This window comes from Pleurodeles waltl, chromosome 4_2 (assembly GCF_031143425.1).
Source record: "Pleurodeles waltl isolate 20211129_DDA chromosome 4_2, aPleWal1.hap1.20221129, whole genome shotgun sequence".
Classification (NCBI taxonomy): domain Eukaryota; kingdom Metazoa; phylum Chordata; class Amphibia; order Caudata; family Salamandridae; genus Pleurodeles; species Pleurodeles waltl.
Genome location: NC_090443.1, coordinates 407227816 through 407248524, shown reverse-complemented (window position 1 = coordinate 407248524; position 20709 = coordinate 407227816). Strand labels below are relative to the sequence as shown.

The 20709-nt window shown below is 45.9% G+C and overlaps 3 non-coding genes and 1 pseudogene across 3 annotated transcripts; all 4 read left to right on the top strand.

Annotated features, from left to right (window-relative positions):
* Window positions 1-17053: 17053 nt before the first annotated feature.
* On the top strand, window positions 17054-17135 carry LOC138294384 (small nucleolar RNA SNORD74). The gene has a single exon (XR_011203400.1). It is a non-coding gene; the product is annotated as a small nucleolar RNA SNORD74 (small nucleolar RNA).
* Window positions 17136-18431: 1296 nt separating this feature from the next.
* Window positions 18432-18499, top strand: LOC138294424 (small nucleolar RNA SNORD75). The gene has a single exon (XR_011203432.1). It is a non-coding gene; the product is annotated as a small nucleolar RNA SNORD75 (small nucleolar RNA).
* Window positions 18500-19062: 563 nt separating this feature from the next.
* Window positions 19063-19138, top strand: LOC138294403 (small nucleolar RNA snR60/Z15/Z230/Z193/J17; annotated as a pseudogene).
* Window positions 19139-19852: 714 nt separating this feature from the next.
* On the top strand, window positions 19853-19925 carry LOC138294379 (small nucleolar RNA SNORD47). The gene has a single exon (XR_011203394.1). It is a non-coding gene; the product is annotated as a small nucleolar RNA SNORD47 (small nucleolar RNA).
* The last annotated feature ends 784 nt before the right edge of the window (window positions 19926-20709 follow it).

Sequence of the window (20709 nt, the reverse complement as noted above, 5' to 3'; positions counted from 1 at the left end):
CGCCATCACACTCCCCAGCTCACACCACCATGAGCCAGGGTGACCAAGACCAGGACGCATGGGACCTATACGACGCCCCAGTGTCAGATAACAGCCCAGAGGCATACCCTACAAAACCATCTCCACCAGAAGACAGCACCGCGTACTCTCAGGTGGTGGCTAGAGCAGCACAATTTCACAACGTAAGCCTCCACTCAGAACAGGTCGAGGATGATTTCTTGTTCAACACACTCTCCTCCACCCACAGCTCCTACCAAAGCCTGCCTATGCTCCCTGGTATGCTCCGGCACGCAAAAGACATATTTAAGGACCCGGTCAAAAGTAGGGCAATCACACCAAGGGTGGAAAAAAAGTATAAGCCGCCTCCTACAGACCCGGCTTTCATCACAACACAGCTGCCACCAGACTCTGTTGTTGTAGGAGCAGCTAGGAAAAGGGCCAACTCTCACACATCTGGAGATGCACCACCCCCAGATAAAGAAAGCCGCAAGTTTGATGCAGCTGGTAAAAGAGTCGCAGCACAAGCTGCAAACCAGTGGCGCATCGCGAACTCCCAGGCACTACTTGCGCGCTATGACAGAGCCCACTGGGACGAGATGCAACATCTCATTGAACATCTGCCCAAAGACTTCCAAAATAGGGCAAAACAAGTGGTTGAGGAGGGACAGGCCATCTCCAACAACCAGATCCGCTCCTCCATGGACGCTGCAGATACAGCTGCACGGACAATTAATACATCTGTAACTATCAGAAGGCATGCATGGCTCCGAACGTCTGGATTTAAACCAGAGATTCAACAAGCAGTTCTCAATATGCCTTTTAATGAAAAAGAACTGTTCGGTCCAGAAGTGGACACAGCGATTGAGAAACTCAAAAAAGATACGGACACTGCTAAAGCCATGGGCGCACTCTACTCCCCGCAGAGCAGAGGGAATTACAGCTCATTCCGTAAAACGCCCTTTCGAGGGGGGTTTCGGGGTCAAAGCACACAAGCCAGCACCTCACAAGCCACACCGTCCAGTTACCAAGGACAGTATAGAGGAGGTTTTCGGGGACAATATAGAGGAGGGCAATTCCCTAGAAATAGAGGAAGATTCCAAAGCCCCAAAACCCCTACTACTAAACAGTGACTCACATGTCACTCACCCCCTCCACACAACACCAGTGGGGGGACGAATAGGTCATTATTACAGAGCATGGGAGAAAATCACTACAGACACTTGGGTTCTAGCAATTATCCAACATGGTTACTGCATAGAATTTCTACAGTTCCCTCCAAACATACCACCAAAAGCACAAAATTTAACAACACACCATTCCAATCTCCTAGAGATAGAAGTGCAGGCACTATTGCAAAAGAATGCAATCGAATTAGTGCCAAACACACAAATAAACACAGGAGTTTACTCACTGTACTTTCTGATACCAAAGAAGGACAAAACACTGAGACCAATCCTAGACCTCAGAGTAGTCAACACTTTCATCAAATCAGACCACTTCCACATGGTCACACTACAAGAAGTATTGCCATTGCTAAAGCTGCACGACTACATGGCAACTTTAGACCTCAAGGATGCTTATTTCCATATACCAATTCACCCATCGCACAGGAAATACCTAAGGTTTGTATTCAAAGGAATACATTACCAATTCAAGGTACTGCCTTTCGGATTAACAACCGCACCAAGAGTCTTTACCAAATGTCTAGCGGTAGTCGCTGCACACATCAGAAGGCAGCAAATACATGTGTTCCCATATCTAGACGACTGGCTAATCAAGGCCCATTCGTTAATAGAGTGCTCAAATCACACAAATCATATCATACAAACCCTCTTCAAACTAGGGTTCACCGTCAATTTCACAAAATCCAAAATTCGGCCACGCAAGGTACAACAATACCTGGGAGCCATAATAGACACATCAAAAGGAGTAGCCACTCCAAGTCCACAAAGAATTCAAAATTTCAACACCATCATACAACGCATGTATCCAACACAAAACATACAAGCAAAGATGGTATTACAACTCCTAGGCATGATGTCATCATGCATAGCCATTGTACCAAACGCAAGACTGCACATGAGGCCCTTACAACAATGCCTAGCATCACAGTGGTCTCAAGCACAGGGTCACCTTCTAGATCTGGTGTTAATAGACCGCCAAACTTACCTCTCGCTTCTGTGGTGGAACAACATAAATTTAAACAAGGGGCGGCCTTTCCAAGACCCAGTGCCACAATACGTAATAACAACAGATGCTTCCATGACAGGGTGGGGAGCACACCTCGATCAACACAGCATACAAGGACAATGGAACGTACATCAAACAAAACTGCATATCAATCACCTAGAACTTCTTGCAGTTTTTCAAGCACTAAAAGCTTTCCAACCAATAATAGTTCACAAATACATTCTCGTCAAAACAGACAACATGACAACAATGTATTATCTAAACAAGCAGGGAGGGACGCACTCCACGCAGTTAAGCATGTTAGCACAAAAAATTTGGCATTGGGCAATTCACAACCAAATTCGCCTAATTGCACAGTTTATACCAGGGATACAAAATCAACTCGCAGACAATCTCTCTCGAGATCACCAACAGGTCCACGAATGGGAAATTCACCCCCAAATACTGAACACTTATTTCAAACTCTGGGGAACACCTCAGATAGACTTGTTTGCGACAAGGGAGAACGCAAAATGCCAAAACTTCGCATCCAGATACCCACACAAACAATCCCAAGGCAATGCCCTATGGATGAACTGGTCAGGGATATTTGCTTACGCTTTTCCTCCTCTCCCTCTCCTTCCTTACCTGGTAAACAAACTCAGTCAAAGCAAACTCAAACTCATATTGATAGCACCAACTTGGGCAAGGCAACCCTGGTACACAACGCTGCTAGACCTATCAGTGGTACCCTGCATCAAATTGCCCAACAGGCCAGATCTGTTGACACAGCACAACCAAAAGATCAGACACCCAGATCCAGCATCGCTGAATCTAGCAATCTGGCTCCTGAAATCCTAGAATTCGGGCACTTACAACTTACCCAAGAATGTATGGAAGTCATAAAACAAGCAAGAAGGCCATCCACCAGGCACTGCTATGCAAGTAAATGGAAGAGGTTTGTTTGCTACTGCCATATTAATCAAATACAACCATTACACACAACTCCAGAACATGTAGTGGGTTACTTGCTTCACTTACAAAAATCTAACCTAGCTTTCTCTTCCATTAAGATTCACCTTGCAGCAATATCTGCATACCTGCAGACTACCTATTCAACTTCCCTATATAAAATACCAGTCATTAAAGCATTCATGGAGGGCCTTAGGAGAATTATACCACCAAGAACACTACCTGTTCCTTCATGGAACCTAAATGTTGTCCTAACTAGACTTATGGGTCCACCTTTTGAACCCATGCACTCCTGCGACATACAGTTCCTAACCTGGAAGGTGGCATTTCTCATCGCCATTACTTCCCTGAGAAGAGTAAGCGAAATTCAGGCGTTTACCATACAGGAACCTTTTATACAACTACACAAAAATAAAGTCGTCCTAAGGACCAATCCTAAATTTTTGCCAAAGGTTATTTCACCGTTCCATCTAAATCAAACAGTGGAACTTCCGGTGTTCTTTCCACAGCCAGATACCGTAGCTGAAAGGGCACTACATACATTAGATGTCAAAAGAGCATTAATGTATTACATTGACAGAACAAAGAACATCAGAAAGACTAAACAACTCTTTATTGCATTTCAAAAACCTCATGCAGGAAACCCAATTTCAAAACAAGGTATAGCCAGATGGATAGTTAAATGCATCCAAATCTGCTACCTTAAAGCTAAACGACAGCTGCCCATTACACCAAGGGCACACTCAACCAGAAAGAAAGGTGCTACCATGGCCTTTCTAGGAAACATCCCAATGCAAGAAATATGTAAGGCAGCCACATGGTCTACGCCTCACACATTCACCAAGCACTACTGTGTAGACGTGCTATCCGCACAACAAGCCACAGTAGGTCAAGCTGTATTAAGGACATTATTTCAGACTACTTCCACTCCTACAGGCTGATCCACCGCTTTTGGGGAAATAACTGCTTACTAGTCTATTGCAGAACATGCGTATCTACAGCGACAGATGCCATCGAACTGAAAATGTCACTTACCCAGTGTACATCTGTTCGTGGCATCAGTCGCAGTAGATTCGCATGTGCCCACCCGCCTCCCCGGGAGCCTGTAGCAGTTTGGAAGTTACCTTCAATTATTTATATATGTATCATCTCAACCTTAAATAAGTGCATACTTAGTCACTCCATTGCATGGGCACTATTACTACAATTCAACTCCTACCTCACCCTCTGCGGGGAAAAACAATCGAGGATGGAGTCGACGCCCATGCGCAATGGAGACAAAAGGAGGAGTCACTCGGTCCCGTGACTCGAAAGACTTCTTCGAAGAAAAACAACTTGTAACACTCCGGCCCAACACCAGATGGCGAGCTATTGCAGAACATGCGAATCTACTGCGACTGATGCCACGAACAGATGTACACTGGGTAAGTGACATTTTCATTTCTAGGGTTCAGGGTAGCCCTTAAATACTAAATTTAAGGGCGTGTTTAGGTCTGGGGGGTTAGTAGCCAATGGCTACTAGCCCTGAGGGTGGGTACACCCTCTTTGTGCCTCCTCCCAAGGGGAGGGGGTCACAATCCTAACCCTATTGGGGGAATCCTCCATCTGCAAGATGGAGGATTTCTAAAAGTTAGTCACCTCAGCTCAGGACACCTTAGGGGCTGTCCTGACTGGCCAGTGACTCCTCCTTGTTGCTTTCTTTGTTCCCTCCAGCCTTGCCGCCAAAAGTGGGGGCCGTGGCCGGAGGGGGCGGGCAACTCCACTAAGCTGGAGTGCCCTGCTGGGCTGTGACAAAGGGGTGAGCCTTTGAGGCTCACCGCCAGGTGTTACAGCTCCTGCCTGGGGGAGGTGTTAGCATCTCCACCCAGTGCAGGCTTTGTTACTGGCCTCAGAGTGACAAAGGCACTCTCCCCATGGGGCCAGCAACATGTCTCTGGTGTGGCAGGCTGCTGGAACTAGTCAGCCTACACAGACAGTCGGTTAAGTTTCAGGGGGCACCCCTAAGGTGCCCTCTGTGGTGTATTTTACAATAAAATGTACACTGGCATCAGTGTGCATTTATTGTGCTGAGAAGTTTGATACCAAACTTCCCAGTTTTCAGTGTAGCCATTATGGTGCTGTGGAGTTCGTGTTTGACAGACTCCCAGACCATATACTCTTATGGCTACCCTGCACTTACAATGTCTAAGGTTTTGTTTAGACACTGTAGGGGTACCATGCTCATGCACTGGTACCCTCACCTATGGTATAGTGCACCCTGCCTTAGGGCTGTAAGGCCTGCTAGAGGGGTGTCTTACCTATACTGCATAGGCAGTGAGAGGCTGGCATGGCACCCTGAGGGGAGTGCCATGTCGACTTACTCGTTTTGTCCTCACTAGCACACACAAGCTGGCAAGCAGTGTGTCTGTGCTGAGTGAGAGGTCTCCAGGGTGGCATAAGACATGCTGCAGCCCTTAGAGACCTTCCTTGGCATCAGGGCCCTTGGTACTAGAAGTACCAGTTACAAGGGACTTATCTGGATGCCAGGGTCTGCCAATTGTGGATACAAAAGTACAGGTTAGGGAAAGAACACTGGTGCTGGGGCCTGGTTAGCAGGCCTCAGCACACTTTCAATTGTAAACATAGCATCAGCAAAGGCAAAAAGTCAGGGGGCAACCATGCCAAGGAGGCATTTCCTTACACTGTTCCACTTAAATCAAACGGTAGAACTACCAGTGTTCTTCCCACAGCCAGACTCAGTAGCTGAAAGGGCACTACATACATTAGACATCAGAAGAGCATTAATGTACTACATTGACAGAACAAAAGAAATTAGGAAAACAAAACAACTGTTTATTGCATTTCAAAAACCTCACGCAGGAAACCCAATATCGAAACAGGGTATAGCCAGATGGATAGTTAAGTGCATCCAAACCTGCTACCTCAAAGAAAAGAGAGAGATGCCCATTACACCAAGGGCACATTCAACCAGAAAGAAAGGCGCTACCATGGCCTTCCTAGGAAACATTCCAATGAACGAGATATGTAAGGCAGCCACATGGTCTACGCCTCACACAATTACTCCGCACAACAAGCCACAGTAGGTCAAGCCGTACTAAGAACTTTATTTCAGACTACTTCCACTCCTACAGGCTGAGCCACCGCTTTTGGGGAGATAACTGCTTACTAGTCTATGCACAACATGTGTATCTGCAGCTACACATGCCATTGAACTGAAAATGTCACTTACCCAGTGTACATCTGTTCGTGGCATTAGTCGCTGCAGATTCACATGTGCCCACCCGCCTCCCCGGGAGCCTGTAGCCGTTTGGAAGTTATCTTCAACATTTGTAAATATATTACTTAAACCTTATTTGGTACATACTTATTCAATCCATTGCATGGGCACTATTACTAACATCTACCTCACCCTCTGCGGGGAAAACAATCTAAGATGGAGTCGACGCCCATGCGCAATGGAACAAAGGAGGAGGAGTCCCTCGGTCTCGTGACTCGAAAAGACTTCTTCGATGAAAAACAACTTGTAACACTCCGACCCAACACCAGACGGCGGACTATGCACAACATGTGAATCTGCAGCGACTAATGCCACGAACAGATGTACACTGGGTAAGTGACATTTTCATTATGTTCACAGGTAAGTAAAAGACTTACAGGGTTCAAAGTTGGGTCCAAGGTAGCCCACCGTTGGGGGTTCAACAAGGCACCCCCAAAGTTACCACACCAGCAGCTCCGGGCCGGTCAGGTGCAGAGGTCAAAGTGGTGCCCAAAACACATAGGGCCTGATTCTAACTTTGGAGGACGGTGTTAAACCGTCCCAAAAGTGGCGGATATACCACCTACCGTATTACGAGTTCCATAGGATATAATGGACTCGTAATACGGTAGGTGGTATATCCGCCACTTTTGGGACGGTTTAACACCGTCCTCCAAAGTTAGAATCAGGCCCATAGGCTTCAATGGAAACGGGGGTGCCCCGGTTCCAGTCTGCCAGCAGGTAAGTACCAGCGTCTTCGGAGGGCAGACCAGGGGGTCGCTCCTGCACTGGAGTTAGGTTCCTTCAGGTCCTAGGGGCTGCGGGTGCAGTGCTGGTTGCAGGCGTCTGGTTCCTTGAAGCAGGCAGTTGTGGCCATGGGGAGCCTCTGGATTTCCTCTGCAGGCGTCGCTGTGGGGGCTCAGGGGCTCGCAGTCTCCAGGGAGTCCTCCCTGTAGTGTTAGTTTTCCGCAGGTTGAGCCGGTGGCGTTGGGTGCAGAGTGGAAAGTCTCACGCTTCAGGTGGGAAACGTGTGGTCTTTAAAAGTTGCTTCTTTGTTGCAAAGAGTTGCTGTTTCTTGAATAGGACCGCTGTTCTCGGGAGCTTCTTGGTCCTTTAGATGCAGGTTAGTCCTCTGAGGCTTCAGCGCTCGCTGGACCCTGTTGGATGTGCCGATGTTGCAGGTTTCTTTGAAGTAGGGAGACAGGCCAGTGGGGCTGGGGCCAGATCAGTTGTCGTCTCAGTCTTCACTGCAGAGCTTCAGGTCAGCAGTCCTTCTTTAAGTTCAATCTTCCTCGGTTCTGCTAGCCCCTAAATACTGAATTTAGGGGTGTGGTTAGGTCTGGGAGGGCAGTAGCCAATGGCCACTGACCCTGAGGGTGGCTACACCCTCTTTGTGCCTCCTCCCTGTGGGGAGGGGGCACATCCCTAATCCTTTTCTAAAAGTCAGTCACCTCTGCTCAGGACACCTTAGGGGCTGGGGAGTGACTCCTCCTTGTTTTCCTCATTTTCTCGTCCAGCCTTGCCGCCAAAATGTGGGGGCAGTGGCCGGAGGGACGGCCATCTCCACTAGCTGGGATGCCCTGTGGCGCTGTAACAAAGGGGGTGAGCCTTTGAGGCTCACCGCCAGGTGTTATAGTTCCTGCAGGGGGAGCTGAGAAGCACCTCCACCCAGTACAGGCTTTGTTCCTGGCCACAGTGACAAATGCTCTCCCCATGTGGCCAGCAACATGTCTGGTGTGTGGCAGGCTGGCAAAAACTAGTCAGCCCACTCTGGAAGTCTGGTATGTTTTCAGGGGGCATCTCTAAGATGCCCTCTGGGTGTATTTAACAATAAAGTGCACACTGGCACCAGTGTGCATTTATTGTGCTGAGAAGTTTGATACCAAACTTCCCAGTGTTCAGTGTAGCCATTATGGTGCTGTGGATTTCATGTTTGACAGACTCCCAGACAATATACTCATATGGCTACCCTGCACTTACAATATCTAAGGTTTTGCTTAGATACTGTAGGGGCTTAGTGCTTATTCGCTTATGCCCTCACCTGTGGTATAGTGCACCCTGCCTTAGGGCTGTAAGGCCTACTAGAGGGGTGACTTACCTATGCCACAGGGAGTGTGATGTTTTCATGGCACTCTGAGGGGAGTGCCATGTCGACTTAGTCATTTTTGCCCCACCAGCACACACAAGCTGGCAAGCAGTGTGAATGTGCTGAGTGAGGGGTCCCTAGAGTGGCATAAGACATGCTGCAGCCCTTCGAGACCTTCCCTGGCTTCAGGGCCCTTGGTACCAGTTACAAGGGACTTAACTGAGTGCCACGGTTGTGCCAGTTGTGGAGACAAAGGTACAGTTTAGGGAAAGAACACTGGTGCTGGGGCCTGGTTAGCAGGGTCCCAGCACACTTTCAAATCATAACTTGGCATCAGCAAAGGCAAAAGGTCAGTGGGTAAGCATGCTAAGGAGGCCTTTCCTTACGGCATCCTATTTTAAATCTGCCATGCTACTTCCAATAGAATACCACTTTCACAACCCCACCATCAGAGTTGCTGTCTGGCTAACAGTTTCCAAAATAAGACAGCCACAGAGGAGTAACAAGATAAACCAACTAGAAGGGTCAGCGAAACATCTAAGTGTTGAAACAGTCTGTAGTGTAATAAGGATATTAGTTGGCCTGAGTCATTGTCATAATTGCAATAAGGAGAGATTCATAAAACATATACAATTATCATATAAACCCAATAAAAACCTTTATCAGAAATGCATGTTTGACATTTGACAGTGAAATGCTCAGACCAGCCCCTAGAAGACACCACAATGACAATAGTATTTGTAAGAAACATGGTCATGTTTCCCTATAGTTAGCCCCTCGAAGGCCAACCCACATGATGAGAAATTGACAAAGTATTGCAGTGTAACCATATGTTCGATGGCATCTGTCGCTGTAGATACGCATGTTTTGCATAGCTCGCCATCTGGTGTTGGGCCGGAGTGTTACAAGTTGTTTTTCTTCGAAGAAGTCTTTCGAGTCACGGGACCGAGTGACTCCTCCTTTTGTCTCCATTGCGCATGGGCGTCGACTCCATCTTCGATTTGTTTTTTTTCCGCCATCGGGTTCGGACGTGTTCCTGTCGCTCCGAGTTTCGGAACGGAAAGATAGCTAATTTCGGAAGATTTTCGTCGGTATTGTTGCGTTCGGGATCGGCGTAGTTAGATTCAACACCGCGTCGAAAGATCGAAGAGCTCCGGTGCCCTTCGGGGTAGTTTTTCGATCCCCCGTCGGGGCCTGGTCGGCCCGACCGCGTGCAGAAGAACACCGATGGAACGGACCCCGTTCCGCTTCTGTCCCAAATGCCACAATAAATACCCCTATACAGACCAACACTTGGTCTGTAACCTGTGCCTGTCACCTGAGCACAGTGAAGACACCTGCGAGGCCTGTCGTGCGTTCCGGTCCCGAAAAACACTCCGAGACCGTCGAGCCAGAAGACTTCAGATGGCGTCCGCGCCGACAGCCCACCGAGAGTTCGAGGAACAAGAAGAGGAAGGAACCTTTTCGATCCACGAATCGGACTCTGAAAGATTCGACAATACACAAACCGTGAGTAAGACGTCGAAAACCACTCAGAAGATTTACAAGGCCCAGGGGACGCCACTGCCCACCAGACCATGGCTCGACCCATAAATTTGGTGACCGACCGTCGGCACCGAAAAAGGCCCAAACAGTGCCGAGATCGTCCGACTCCGGTCGAGACACCGGCACGCAGCCTTCTCGGGACCGAGAAAGTGCTGGAGACCAGCATCGGCGCCGAGATACCGGTGTAGACACGGCTCGACGCCGAGACAGCGGCACCGACAAAGATCGACGCCGAGAGGTTTCGGCCCCGAAAAAGAAAAAAGTCCCCTCGGAGCCGAAAAAAATGCAGACAGGGTTTCGGTGCCAAAACAAACTGCAACCGACCCAGTTTCAGGCTCTTATACAGAAAAGCTATCGCTAACCTCCCAAATGCGAAAGCATAGGTTTGAGGAAGAGCTACAATCAACTGATGTAGACCATACGCAAAAGCGTATTTTCATACAGGAGGGGACAGGAAAAATAAGCACCCTTCCCCCTATTAGAAGAAAGAGAAGATTGGAGTTCCAAACTGAACAAACACCACAAACAAAGGTGGTGAAAAAGGTTACTCCACCACCCTCTCCTCCACCTGTAATTAACGTCTCACCAGCACAAACTCCATCACATTCCCCAGCTCACACCACCATGAGCCAGGGTGACCAAGATCAGGACGCATGGGACTTATACGACGCCCCAGTGTCAGATAACAGCCCGGAGGCATACCCTACAAAGCCATCTCCACCAGAGGACAGCACTGCGTATTCTCAAGTGGTGGCTAGAGCAGCACAATTTCACAATGTAAGCCTCCACTCAGAACAGGTCGAGGATGACTTTCTATTCAACACCCTCTCCTCCACCCACAGCTCCTACCAAAGCCTGCCTATGCTCCCTGGTATGCTCCGGCACGCAAAAGAAATCTTTAAGGAGCCGGTCAAAAGTAGGGCAATCACTCCAAGAGTGGAAAAAAAGTATAAGGCGCCTCCTACAGACCCGGTTTTCATCACTACACAGCTGCCACCAGACTGTCGTTGTAGGAGCAGCTAGGAAAAGGGCCAACTCCCACACATCTGGAGATGCACCACCCCCAGATAAAGAAAGCCGCAAGTTCGATGCAGCTGGTAAGAGTCGCAGCACAAGCTGCAAACCAGTGGCGCATCGCTAACTCTCAGGCACTACTTGCGCGCTATGACAGAGCCCATTGGGATGATGCAACATCTCATTGAACATCTGCCCAAGGACCTACAAAAGAGGGCAAAACAAGTGGTTGAGGAGGGACAGAACATTTCAAACAACCAAATACGCTCCTCCATGGACGCTGCAGATACAGCTGCACGGACAATTAATACATCTGTAACTATCAGAAGGCATGCATGGCTACGAACGTCTGGATTTAAACCAGAGATTCAGCAAGCAGTTCTCAATATGCCTTTTAACGAAAAAGAACTGTTCGGTCCAGAAGTGGACACAGCGATTGAGAAACTCAAAAAGGACACGGACTCTGCTAAAGCCATGGGCGCACTACTCCCCGCAGAGCAGAGGGAATTACAGCACATTCCGTAAAACACCCTTTAGAGGGGGGTTTCGGGGTCAGGGCACACAAGCCAGCACCTCACAGGCAACACCGTCCAGTTACCAGGGACAGTACAGAGGAGGTTTTCGGGGATTATATAGAGGAGGGCAATTCCCTAGGAATAGGGGAAAATTTCAAAGCCCCAAAACCCCTACTACTAAGCAGTGACTCACATGTCACTCACCCCCTCCGCACAACACCAGTGGGGGGAAATATAGGTCATTATTACAAAGCATGGGAGGAAATCACTACAGACACTTGGGTTCTAGCAATTATCCAACATGGTTATTGCATAGAATTTCTACAATTCCCTCCAAACATACCACCAAAAGCACAAAATTTGACAAAACATCATTCCAATCTCCTGGAGATAGAAGTGCAGGCACTATTGCAGAAGAATGCAATCGAATTAGTGCCAAACACACAAATAAACACAGGAGTTTACTCCACTGTACTTTCTGATACCAAAGAAGGACGAAACGCTGAGCCCAATCCTAGACCTCAGAATAGTAAACACATTCATCAAATCAGACCACTTTCACATGGTCACACTACAAGAAGTGTTACCATTGCTAAAACTACACGACTACATGACAACTTTAGACCTCAAAGACGCGTATTTCCATATACCAATACACCCATCGCACAGGAAATACCTAAGGTTTGTATTCAAAGGAATACATTACCAATTCAAGGTATTGCCTTTCGGATTAACAACCGCACCAAGAGTCTTTACCAAAGGTCTAGCAGTAGTCGCTGCACACATCAGAAGGCAGCAAATACATGTGTTCCCATATCTAGACGACTGGCTAATCAAGGCCCATTCGTTAATAGAGTGCTCAAACCACTCAAATCAGATCATACAAACCCTCTTCAAACTAGGGTTCACCGTCAACTTCACGAAATCCAACATTCTGCCGTGCAAGGGACAACAATACCTAGGAGCCATAATAAACTCAACAATAGGAGTAGCCACTCCAAGTCCCCAAAGAATTCAAAATTTCAACAACATCATACAACGCATGTATCCAACACAAAAGATACAAGCAAAGATGATATTACAACTCCTAGGCATGATGTCTTCATGCATAGCCATTGTCCCAAACGCAAGACTGCACATGAGGCCCTTACAACAGTGCCTAGCATCACAGTGGTCACAAGCACAGGGTCATCTTCTAGATCTGGTGTTAAGACCGCCAAACTTACCTCTCGCTTCTATGGTGGAACAACATAAATTTAAACAAAGGGCGGCCTTTCCAAGACCCAGTGCCACAATACGTAATAACAGATGCTTCCATGACAGGGTGGGGAGCACACCTCGATCAACACAGCATACAAGGACAATGGAACGTACATCAAACAAAACTGCATATAAATCACCTAGAACTTCTAGCAGTTTTTCAAGCACTAAAAGCTTTCCAACCAATAATAGTTCACAAATACATTCTCGTCAAAACAGACAACATGACAACAATGTATTATCTAAACAAACAAGGGGGGACACACTCCACGCAGTTAAGCCTGCTAGCACAAAAAATTTGGCGTTGGGCAATTCACAACCAAATTCGCCTAATAGCACAATTTATACCAGGGATTCAGAATCCACTCGCAGACAATCTCTCTCGAGATCACCAACAGGTCCACGAATGGGAAATTCACCCCCAAATTCTGAACACCTATTTCAAACTCTGGGGAACACCTCAAATAGACTTGTTTGCGACGAAGGAGAACGCAAAATGCCAAAACTTCGCATCCAGATACCCACACAAGCAGTCCCAAGGCAATGCCCTATGGATGAACTGGTCAGGGATATTTGCTTAAGCTTTTCCTCCTCTCCCTCTCCTTCCTTATCTGGTAAACAAACTCAGTCGAAACAAACTCAAACTCATATTAATAGCACCAACTTGGGCAAGGCAACCCTGGTACACAACGCTGCTAGACCTATCAGTAGTACCCCACATCAAATTGCCCAACAGGCCAAATCTATTGACACAACACAACCAAAAGATCAGACACCCAGATCCAGCATCGCTGAATCTAGCAATTTGGCTCCTGAAATCCTAGAATTCGGGCACTTACAACTTACCCAAGAATGTATGGAAGTCATAAAGCAAGCCAGAAGGCCATCCACCAGGCACTGCTATGCAAGTAAATGGAAGAGGTTTGTTTGCGACTGCCATATTAATCAAATCCAACCATTACACACGACTCCAAAACATGTAGTGGGTTACTTGCTTCACTTACAAAAATCTAACCTGGCTTTCTCTTCCATTAAAATACACCTTGCAGCAATATCTGCATACCTTCAGACTACCTATTCAACTTCCCTATATAGGATACCAGTCATTAAAGCATTCATGGAGGGCCTTAAGAGAATTATACCACCAAGAACACCACCTGTTCCTTCATGGAACCTAAATGTTGTCCTAACTAGACTTATGGGTCCACCTTTTGAACCCATGCACTCCTGCGAAATACAGTTCCTAACCTGGAAGGTTGCATTTCTCATCGCCATTACTTCCCTAAGAAGAGTAAGCGAGATTCAGGCGTTTACAATACAAGAACCTTTTATACAACTACACAAGAATAAGGTCGTCCTATGGACTAATCCTAAATTTTTACCAAAGGTTATTTCACCGTTCCATCTAAATCAAACAGTGGAACTTCCAGTGTTCTTTCCACAGCCAGATACCGTAGCTGAGAGGGCACTACATACATTAGATGTCAAAAGAGCATTAATGTATTACATTGACAGAACAAAGAACATCAGAAAGACTAAACAACTATTTATTGCATTTCAAAAACCTCATGCAGGAAACCCAATATCAAAGAAAGGTATAGCCAGATGGATAGTTAAATGCATCCAAATCTGCTACCTTAAAGCTAAACGACAGCTGCCCATTACACCAAGGGCACACTCAACCAGAAAGAAAGGTGCTACCATGGCCTTTCTAGGAAACATCCCAATGCAAGAAATATGTAAGGCAGCCACATGGTCTACGCCTCACACATTCACCAAGCACTACTGTGTAGACGTGTTATCCGCACAACCAGCCACAGTAGGTCAAGCCGTATTAAGAACATTGTTTCAGACTACTTCCACTCCTACAGGCTGAGCCACCGCTTTTGGGGAGATAACTGCTTACTAGTCTATGCAAAACATGCGTATCTACAGCGACTGATGCCATCGAACTGAAAATGTCACTTACCCAGTGTACATCTGTTCGTGGCATCAGTCGCTGTAGATTCGCATGTGCCCACCCGCCTCCCCGGGAGCCTGTAGCAGTTCGGAAGTTACCTTCAACTATTTGTATAGATATCATTTCAACCTTAAATAAGTACATACTTAGTCACTCCATTGCATGGGCACTATTTCTACAATTCAACTCCTACCTCACCCTCTGCGGGGGAAAAACAATCGAAGATGGAGTCGACGCCCATGCGCAATGGAGACAAAAGGAGGAGTCACTCGGTCCCGTGACTCGAAAGACTTCTTCGAAGAAAAACAACTTGTAACACTCCGGCCCAACACCAGATGGCGAGCTATGCAAAACATGCGAATCTACAGCGACTGATGCCACGAACAGATGTACACTGGGTAAGTGACATTTTCAATTTAGCTCCTAGAGACAGAAGTGCATTATACATTTTCAGGGCTGCATTGACAATACAAATAAGAGCCTTAAGACAACTTACTCTCAGCTGTAAAACAAAAGTTCCAGCCATGAGAGAGTTTAAAAAGACACTGAATGAAGGGGCGTTTTTTATTTTGGGGTTCCCACTAACTTAGTGTGGGAACCCAGACTTGATCAGGTAGTGGTGAATGTATTGTCATAGGACCACCACAGGCTGAGTTATAGGCAAAAATGTTTTGAAAAAGGATGCTTGCAAAGCATTATGGGGCGACGTTTCGAAGTGCAGTGTATTGTAGTGTTGACTCTACCACTGTGCTAGAGAGCAGCTGTTAAGGATTTCTAGAAGTGTTTTTTGGGAAAGCTGTGGAGTGTGAAAACGAAGGGGAGAGAGAAACGAAAAAAATAAGTTTACCCATGCTGTAGTATATCCCAAATCGTGTCATTATCCATGTAACCGGGTGAGTCTGCAATGCGTTAATTGCGTCAAGGCGGGACAAACGTAAAGCAATTACCAATGACATCTAGGGATTTTTAAAAGGCAAGCCCACTAAAGAGTGGGGTGGGGGTGGAGAGACGGCACGATTAAAAGCACACAATATTTACAACAGGTCAAAATCCCTGTGCGCTAGACCTAACCAGGAATACCTACACCCCGGAGCAGGTCCATGCCTTTCAAAATTATCTTAAGGATATTTGTCTAATGAATAAACTAAATTTTAAATGCTGCCTCCCTGGACCTCTCCTCCTGGTTCTACACAGATCACGTGTCATATCTATGCAGATGTGAGCACATAATATTTGTAGCCAGGGACCTTTAAACATACTTCCCTTTATCAGTTAGCTATATTAGGGTGTAAGTTTTGCAGACATACTCCTGAGACATTATCCAGTCTGCCCTATTACAAGTGCTTTCTGTCCTAATGCACTTGTCATAAAGCATGTGGGATATCTGTTGAAGTACCCATCTTCCAAACTCTAGATCAGAATCTTAGTCTTCATTTTTCGGTTATACATGTTTGCGTGCCTCCCAGTATATTTGGACCACTTCAATATTTGCTTAGTCCCAGATAACTTTCTCCGTAGTTCACATTTTAGCGAGTGTGCTGGCATTGGGCGTCCTCTTCTGCACATGAAAATCAGGTTTGGGTTCTGTTCTCTTTTGCTTATTTCCAGTTTTTAGTTTGCTCTCATTTTGCTATGTTTCCCCAGCATTCCCATTTCGAATGGGTCTGGAATTGTTCCAGATTTTATCCATGTTAGCTGCCCTTTTGTAAGCCTGTATAGGTGTAATAAAGCCAGACATGTTGGCTTTGTGAATGCTTGTTCTAGTTTTCTGGCTGTAGAGCCTGTGATGCTTTGGTTAGTTTTTTTTTTTTTTTGTAGACAAACCACTGACTGCAGTTGGTTCAACTAGTGTTAGTGTAGAAAGCAAATCTTTGGTCGCATAGCTATGCTTTGTAATGGGCACTCTTCTTAAACTGCTGTGTAACCAAGGATAAAATCCATTTTGCCGTATGAATCTTGCCGATTCTACTTCTTATTGTTCTATTGTTATGATGTTACTTTTTATGGCATAGATATTAAAACTAGTGAGCATTATTGCAGTTGCTAATGATGTAACTGCCTGTGTATTGCAGGAGTCCTGTCTCTGCCTGCACTGCTGCGCTTTGGCCTTTAGAGTAAATGGCATTTTTTCATGACCTTTAACACCACTGGTTTATCGTGGGTTTGACATTGGTGCCACGGTTTGCTCTTACTTTGCCTATGATTGTTTAATCTGTGAAGCGGTCTGGGTGAGGATGATAACTACAATTCTGGAAGTGCAAGCTGGTACAGCCACAGCAAAATCTGCAGATGATGATAAATATGTTGGTAGGGACATCTGATTAGTATGAAGATTACCAACATCTCTGAGCGGATTGCATGCTGGTTTATGCGGTCGCTCTTGTGTGTATAGTGCTTACTTCAACCCCCACCATCACTGAACATAGTTTTTAATGGAAAACGTTTTCTTCCCTCAGTTTCAGCTCCACTGGATTCAAGAGTGCTTGGAGTTCCTCTTGCTTGAAATTGGCAGGTAAATTTCTATCCCAGTATAGTATTATGCCATGTGGGTAAGGAGGACTAAATTGCAATGTAATTCGAACCGACTCATGGGTGCGGATGTGGGTCCCTGTGCTGTTTAATGGCAGCCCTTGGGGCCTATGTAGCACTCGAAGTATACAACCACTGGCACATGTAACCGTGAAAGGAAATCAAAAGTATGGATTGAGTGGGGTTGCTATCTTGTTCCAGGTGTGGCATGAAGCAGGGATTATTGGTCAAACAAAGGGGCTGTATCTTATAGGAAAGAAGTGTTTGCGGCAACGGGTTTGATTAGCGAGGTCCACTTGCAAAGTAGGGTTTAGTTTAGTTCCTGCATCCCATTTGTATGTCCTGCTTAACCAGGCTTTAAGTGAGTGCATTTGGACTATCAACTACATTAACATTTGCAGGGCTGAACAGAAGTACTAGGCTGGTTATTGTTGTGTGTACGCATATGAGGGCAAGCCAACCAACTCAGAGCTGGATGTGGTATAGCTTCGAGCAAGCGCTGGGAGGCTAACCACTGAAAGATTCAGCATGGTGGAAATTGCCAGTCGCACACATTGTATTTTGATTTGACCATGTCAAACACTTGGGATTATACTGCATTGAGCAACCCTTTTTGAAAATGTTATGTTAAAAATGTTTAATATCCCATGCGCTGATAAACATTCCCAGGACTTGACCAAAACATGTCAGACTGTCATGTTCTCTCTCTCGGTCTGTCTCTACACGTCACACCAATCTTAAATTAGATTATTTGAGAACCTTCCATATAAACAATAAAGATTGGGATACATCTTTAAAACATTAAGTGTTTGGTGTTAAAAATGCTATTTAAGGGAGATATTCTGCATGAGTTGTACGTTTCAGAATCGAGTTATTGAAGAGAAGACATGCAGTGCCTCTAGTATGCTTCTCTTCTTTCTCAAGACACAAACACAATCTTATTATTTGTTGTTTTTTTGTCTTGTAAGAACTGAATTATGGTGCATTTCCTGGCACAGTGGTTTCGGTTCTGTTTGGTGTTGCCAGTTTCAAAGCATTTGGCTCAAACGTTTGGAACGCTTACTTGCATGTGGTGATTGACTGTTTTTTTTTTTTTTTTCTCTATATTTTGCTCCTCTAATCCAAAGCCCTTGATGTCAATATTATAAGAGTAGTGGACAGAAAAGATTTCTGAAAACTCAAATACTGAAGCTTGAGGACTAGTTCTGGAGCAGTAGACAACACTTGTGCTGAACTCTGCTTGACATGTCACTTTATTTTGTCTTGTAGATTTGAGCTCCAGGCTGCACCTAGAATGGTAAATATCGACTGCTGTCGAATTTTGTTTTTGTCATTTGTCAGTATGGAAATGTTAATGTTGTGGTGTAAATGGCTTAGCCGGCCTATAGGATGAAGATGGGAGGCATATACGTCAGATTGCAACTAAGAATTAGTTTGAAGAGACGTCTTAAGGTGGGTGGGCGGGCGGCTGGAGCGTGCTGCTATGATGACTGTTTATTTGCTACTCTTGACTAAGAGTATGATGAGATCAATAATCACACTTTGTACACTGAGAGCACGCTGATGTCCTGGTGTGGGCTTTTGTCTTACAGTAAGGTTTTACTTAATGATTTTTTTTCTCCCCCTTAATCTTCACTTATAGAACTGTAGAGTCCATCTGCCTCCAAGTAGAATCCCTTCTCAGATGTGTACTCTGCAGGACAAGGTGAGTTCAGAAATATTTCTGCTCAGACGTTCTCCTTGTAGCGCTCAGTCCAGGGTGTGTATGATGAGCACATAGTTCAGCTGATTCTCTATGAAGAACAGTCTTTCGCTCCTAGCTGATGCATCCTCAAGTAAAAGGGTGCTGACCCATTTTCCCTATCTAAGGACAATCTTAACTGTTCAGGCTGTTGCTTATAGCCAGTCGAATGGTTGATAATTTGCTTTTACACGCTTCTACTTATTGGGTAGGGCACTACTAATGCAATGACGTAATCACTTTATCGGGCAACATGGTATGGTATTTCCAATGCCAATAGACACCTGCTGTCCTGCTCTGCCAATGGCTTGGCTGTTCAGTACTTTGAGAGGGATTGATTGGTACAGTGTAATGCCAAGCTTGATAGCTTCATTTGTACTTCATAATGCTGTGTTACCATGGGATTTGTATGTGATGATTAGAATCAGGTCTCTGATCCATATGAGGATACATTCATCAACCTGATACAGATGCCAGTCTGGCTGTAGTATTTCTACAAAACTAGTGTCCTCTCCAACTGAACTATATATTTCTGTTTTTCTTCCCAGGTGTTAAAGGGGCCAGCTCTTAGGATTGTTGCCTGCGGGTAAGTTTGCCTTGGTTATTGGGATACGCTGAGAAGCCTTGCTTAGCATTTGCAAGTTCACCCTCCTTGTCTTTGTAAGTGCTACTGTGCATCCCCCAGTCCATATTACTGGTACGTGGTTAAACAGTCATCCATTCAGTACTTCCCCCTAAGCAAAGCCTCAAGTGGTAGATGTTTTTTATGTGGGGATATTGTAGAGGTCAAGGGAAATTAATAAACAACCAATGATGAAACTGATTCTGCCATACGAGTAATGCTGATTATACTCCTACCGTTCCATTTGTCTGAGGTTGTTTGACTAGGGTAGCCCTTGGCTTGGTGTAAATACAAGTTAACTCCACACTAGCGCCTACTTGTGGACCTTTTTCCAATGCTTCTTTAGCCACCTGAATAATCTTTAGGGGGGGTGTAAGGAAATGCCTCCTTGGCATGGTTGCCCCCTGACTTTTTGCCTTTGCTGATGCTATGTTTACAATTGAAAGTTGTAAAGAAATGGCTCCCTGTTGCAGTTACCCCCCACTTTTTGCCTGATACTGATGCTGACTTGACTGAGAAGAGTGCTGGGACCCTGCTAACCAGGCCCCAGCACCAGTGTTCCTTCACCTAAAATGTACCATTGTATCCACAATTGGCACACCCTGGCATTCAGATAAGTCCCTTGTAACTGGTACTTCTAGTACCAAGGGCCCTGATGCCAAGGAAGGTCTCTAAGGGCTGCAGCATGTCTTATGCCACCCTAGAGACCCCTCACTCAGCACAGACACACTGCTTACAAGCCTGTGTGTGCTAGTGAGAACAAAAATGAGTAAGTCGACATGGCACTCCCCTCAGGGTGCCATGCCAGCCTCTCACTGCCTCTGCAGTATAGGTAAGACACCCCTCTAGCAGGCCTTACAGCCCTAAGGCAGGGTGCACTATACCATAGGTGAGGGTACCAGTGCATGAGCATGGTACCCCTACAGTGTCTAAACAAAACCTTAGACATTGTAAGTGCAGGGTGTCAAACACGAACTCCACAGCACCATAATGGCTACACTGAAAACTGGGAAGTTTGGTATCAAACTTCTCAGCACAAT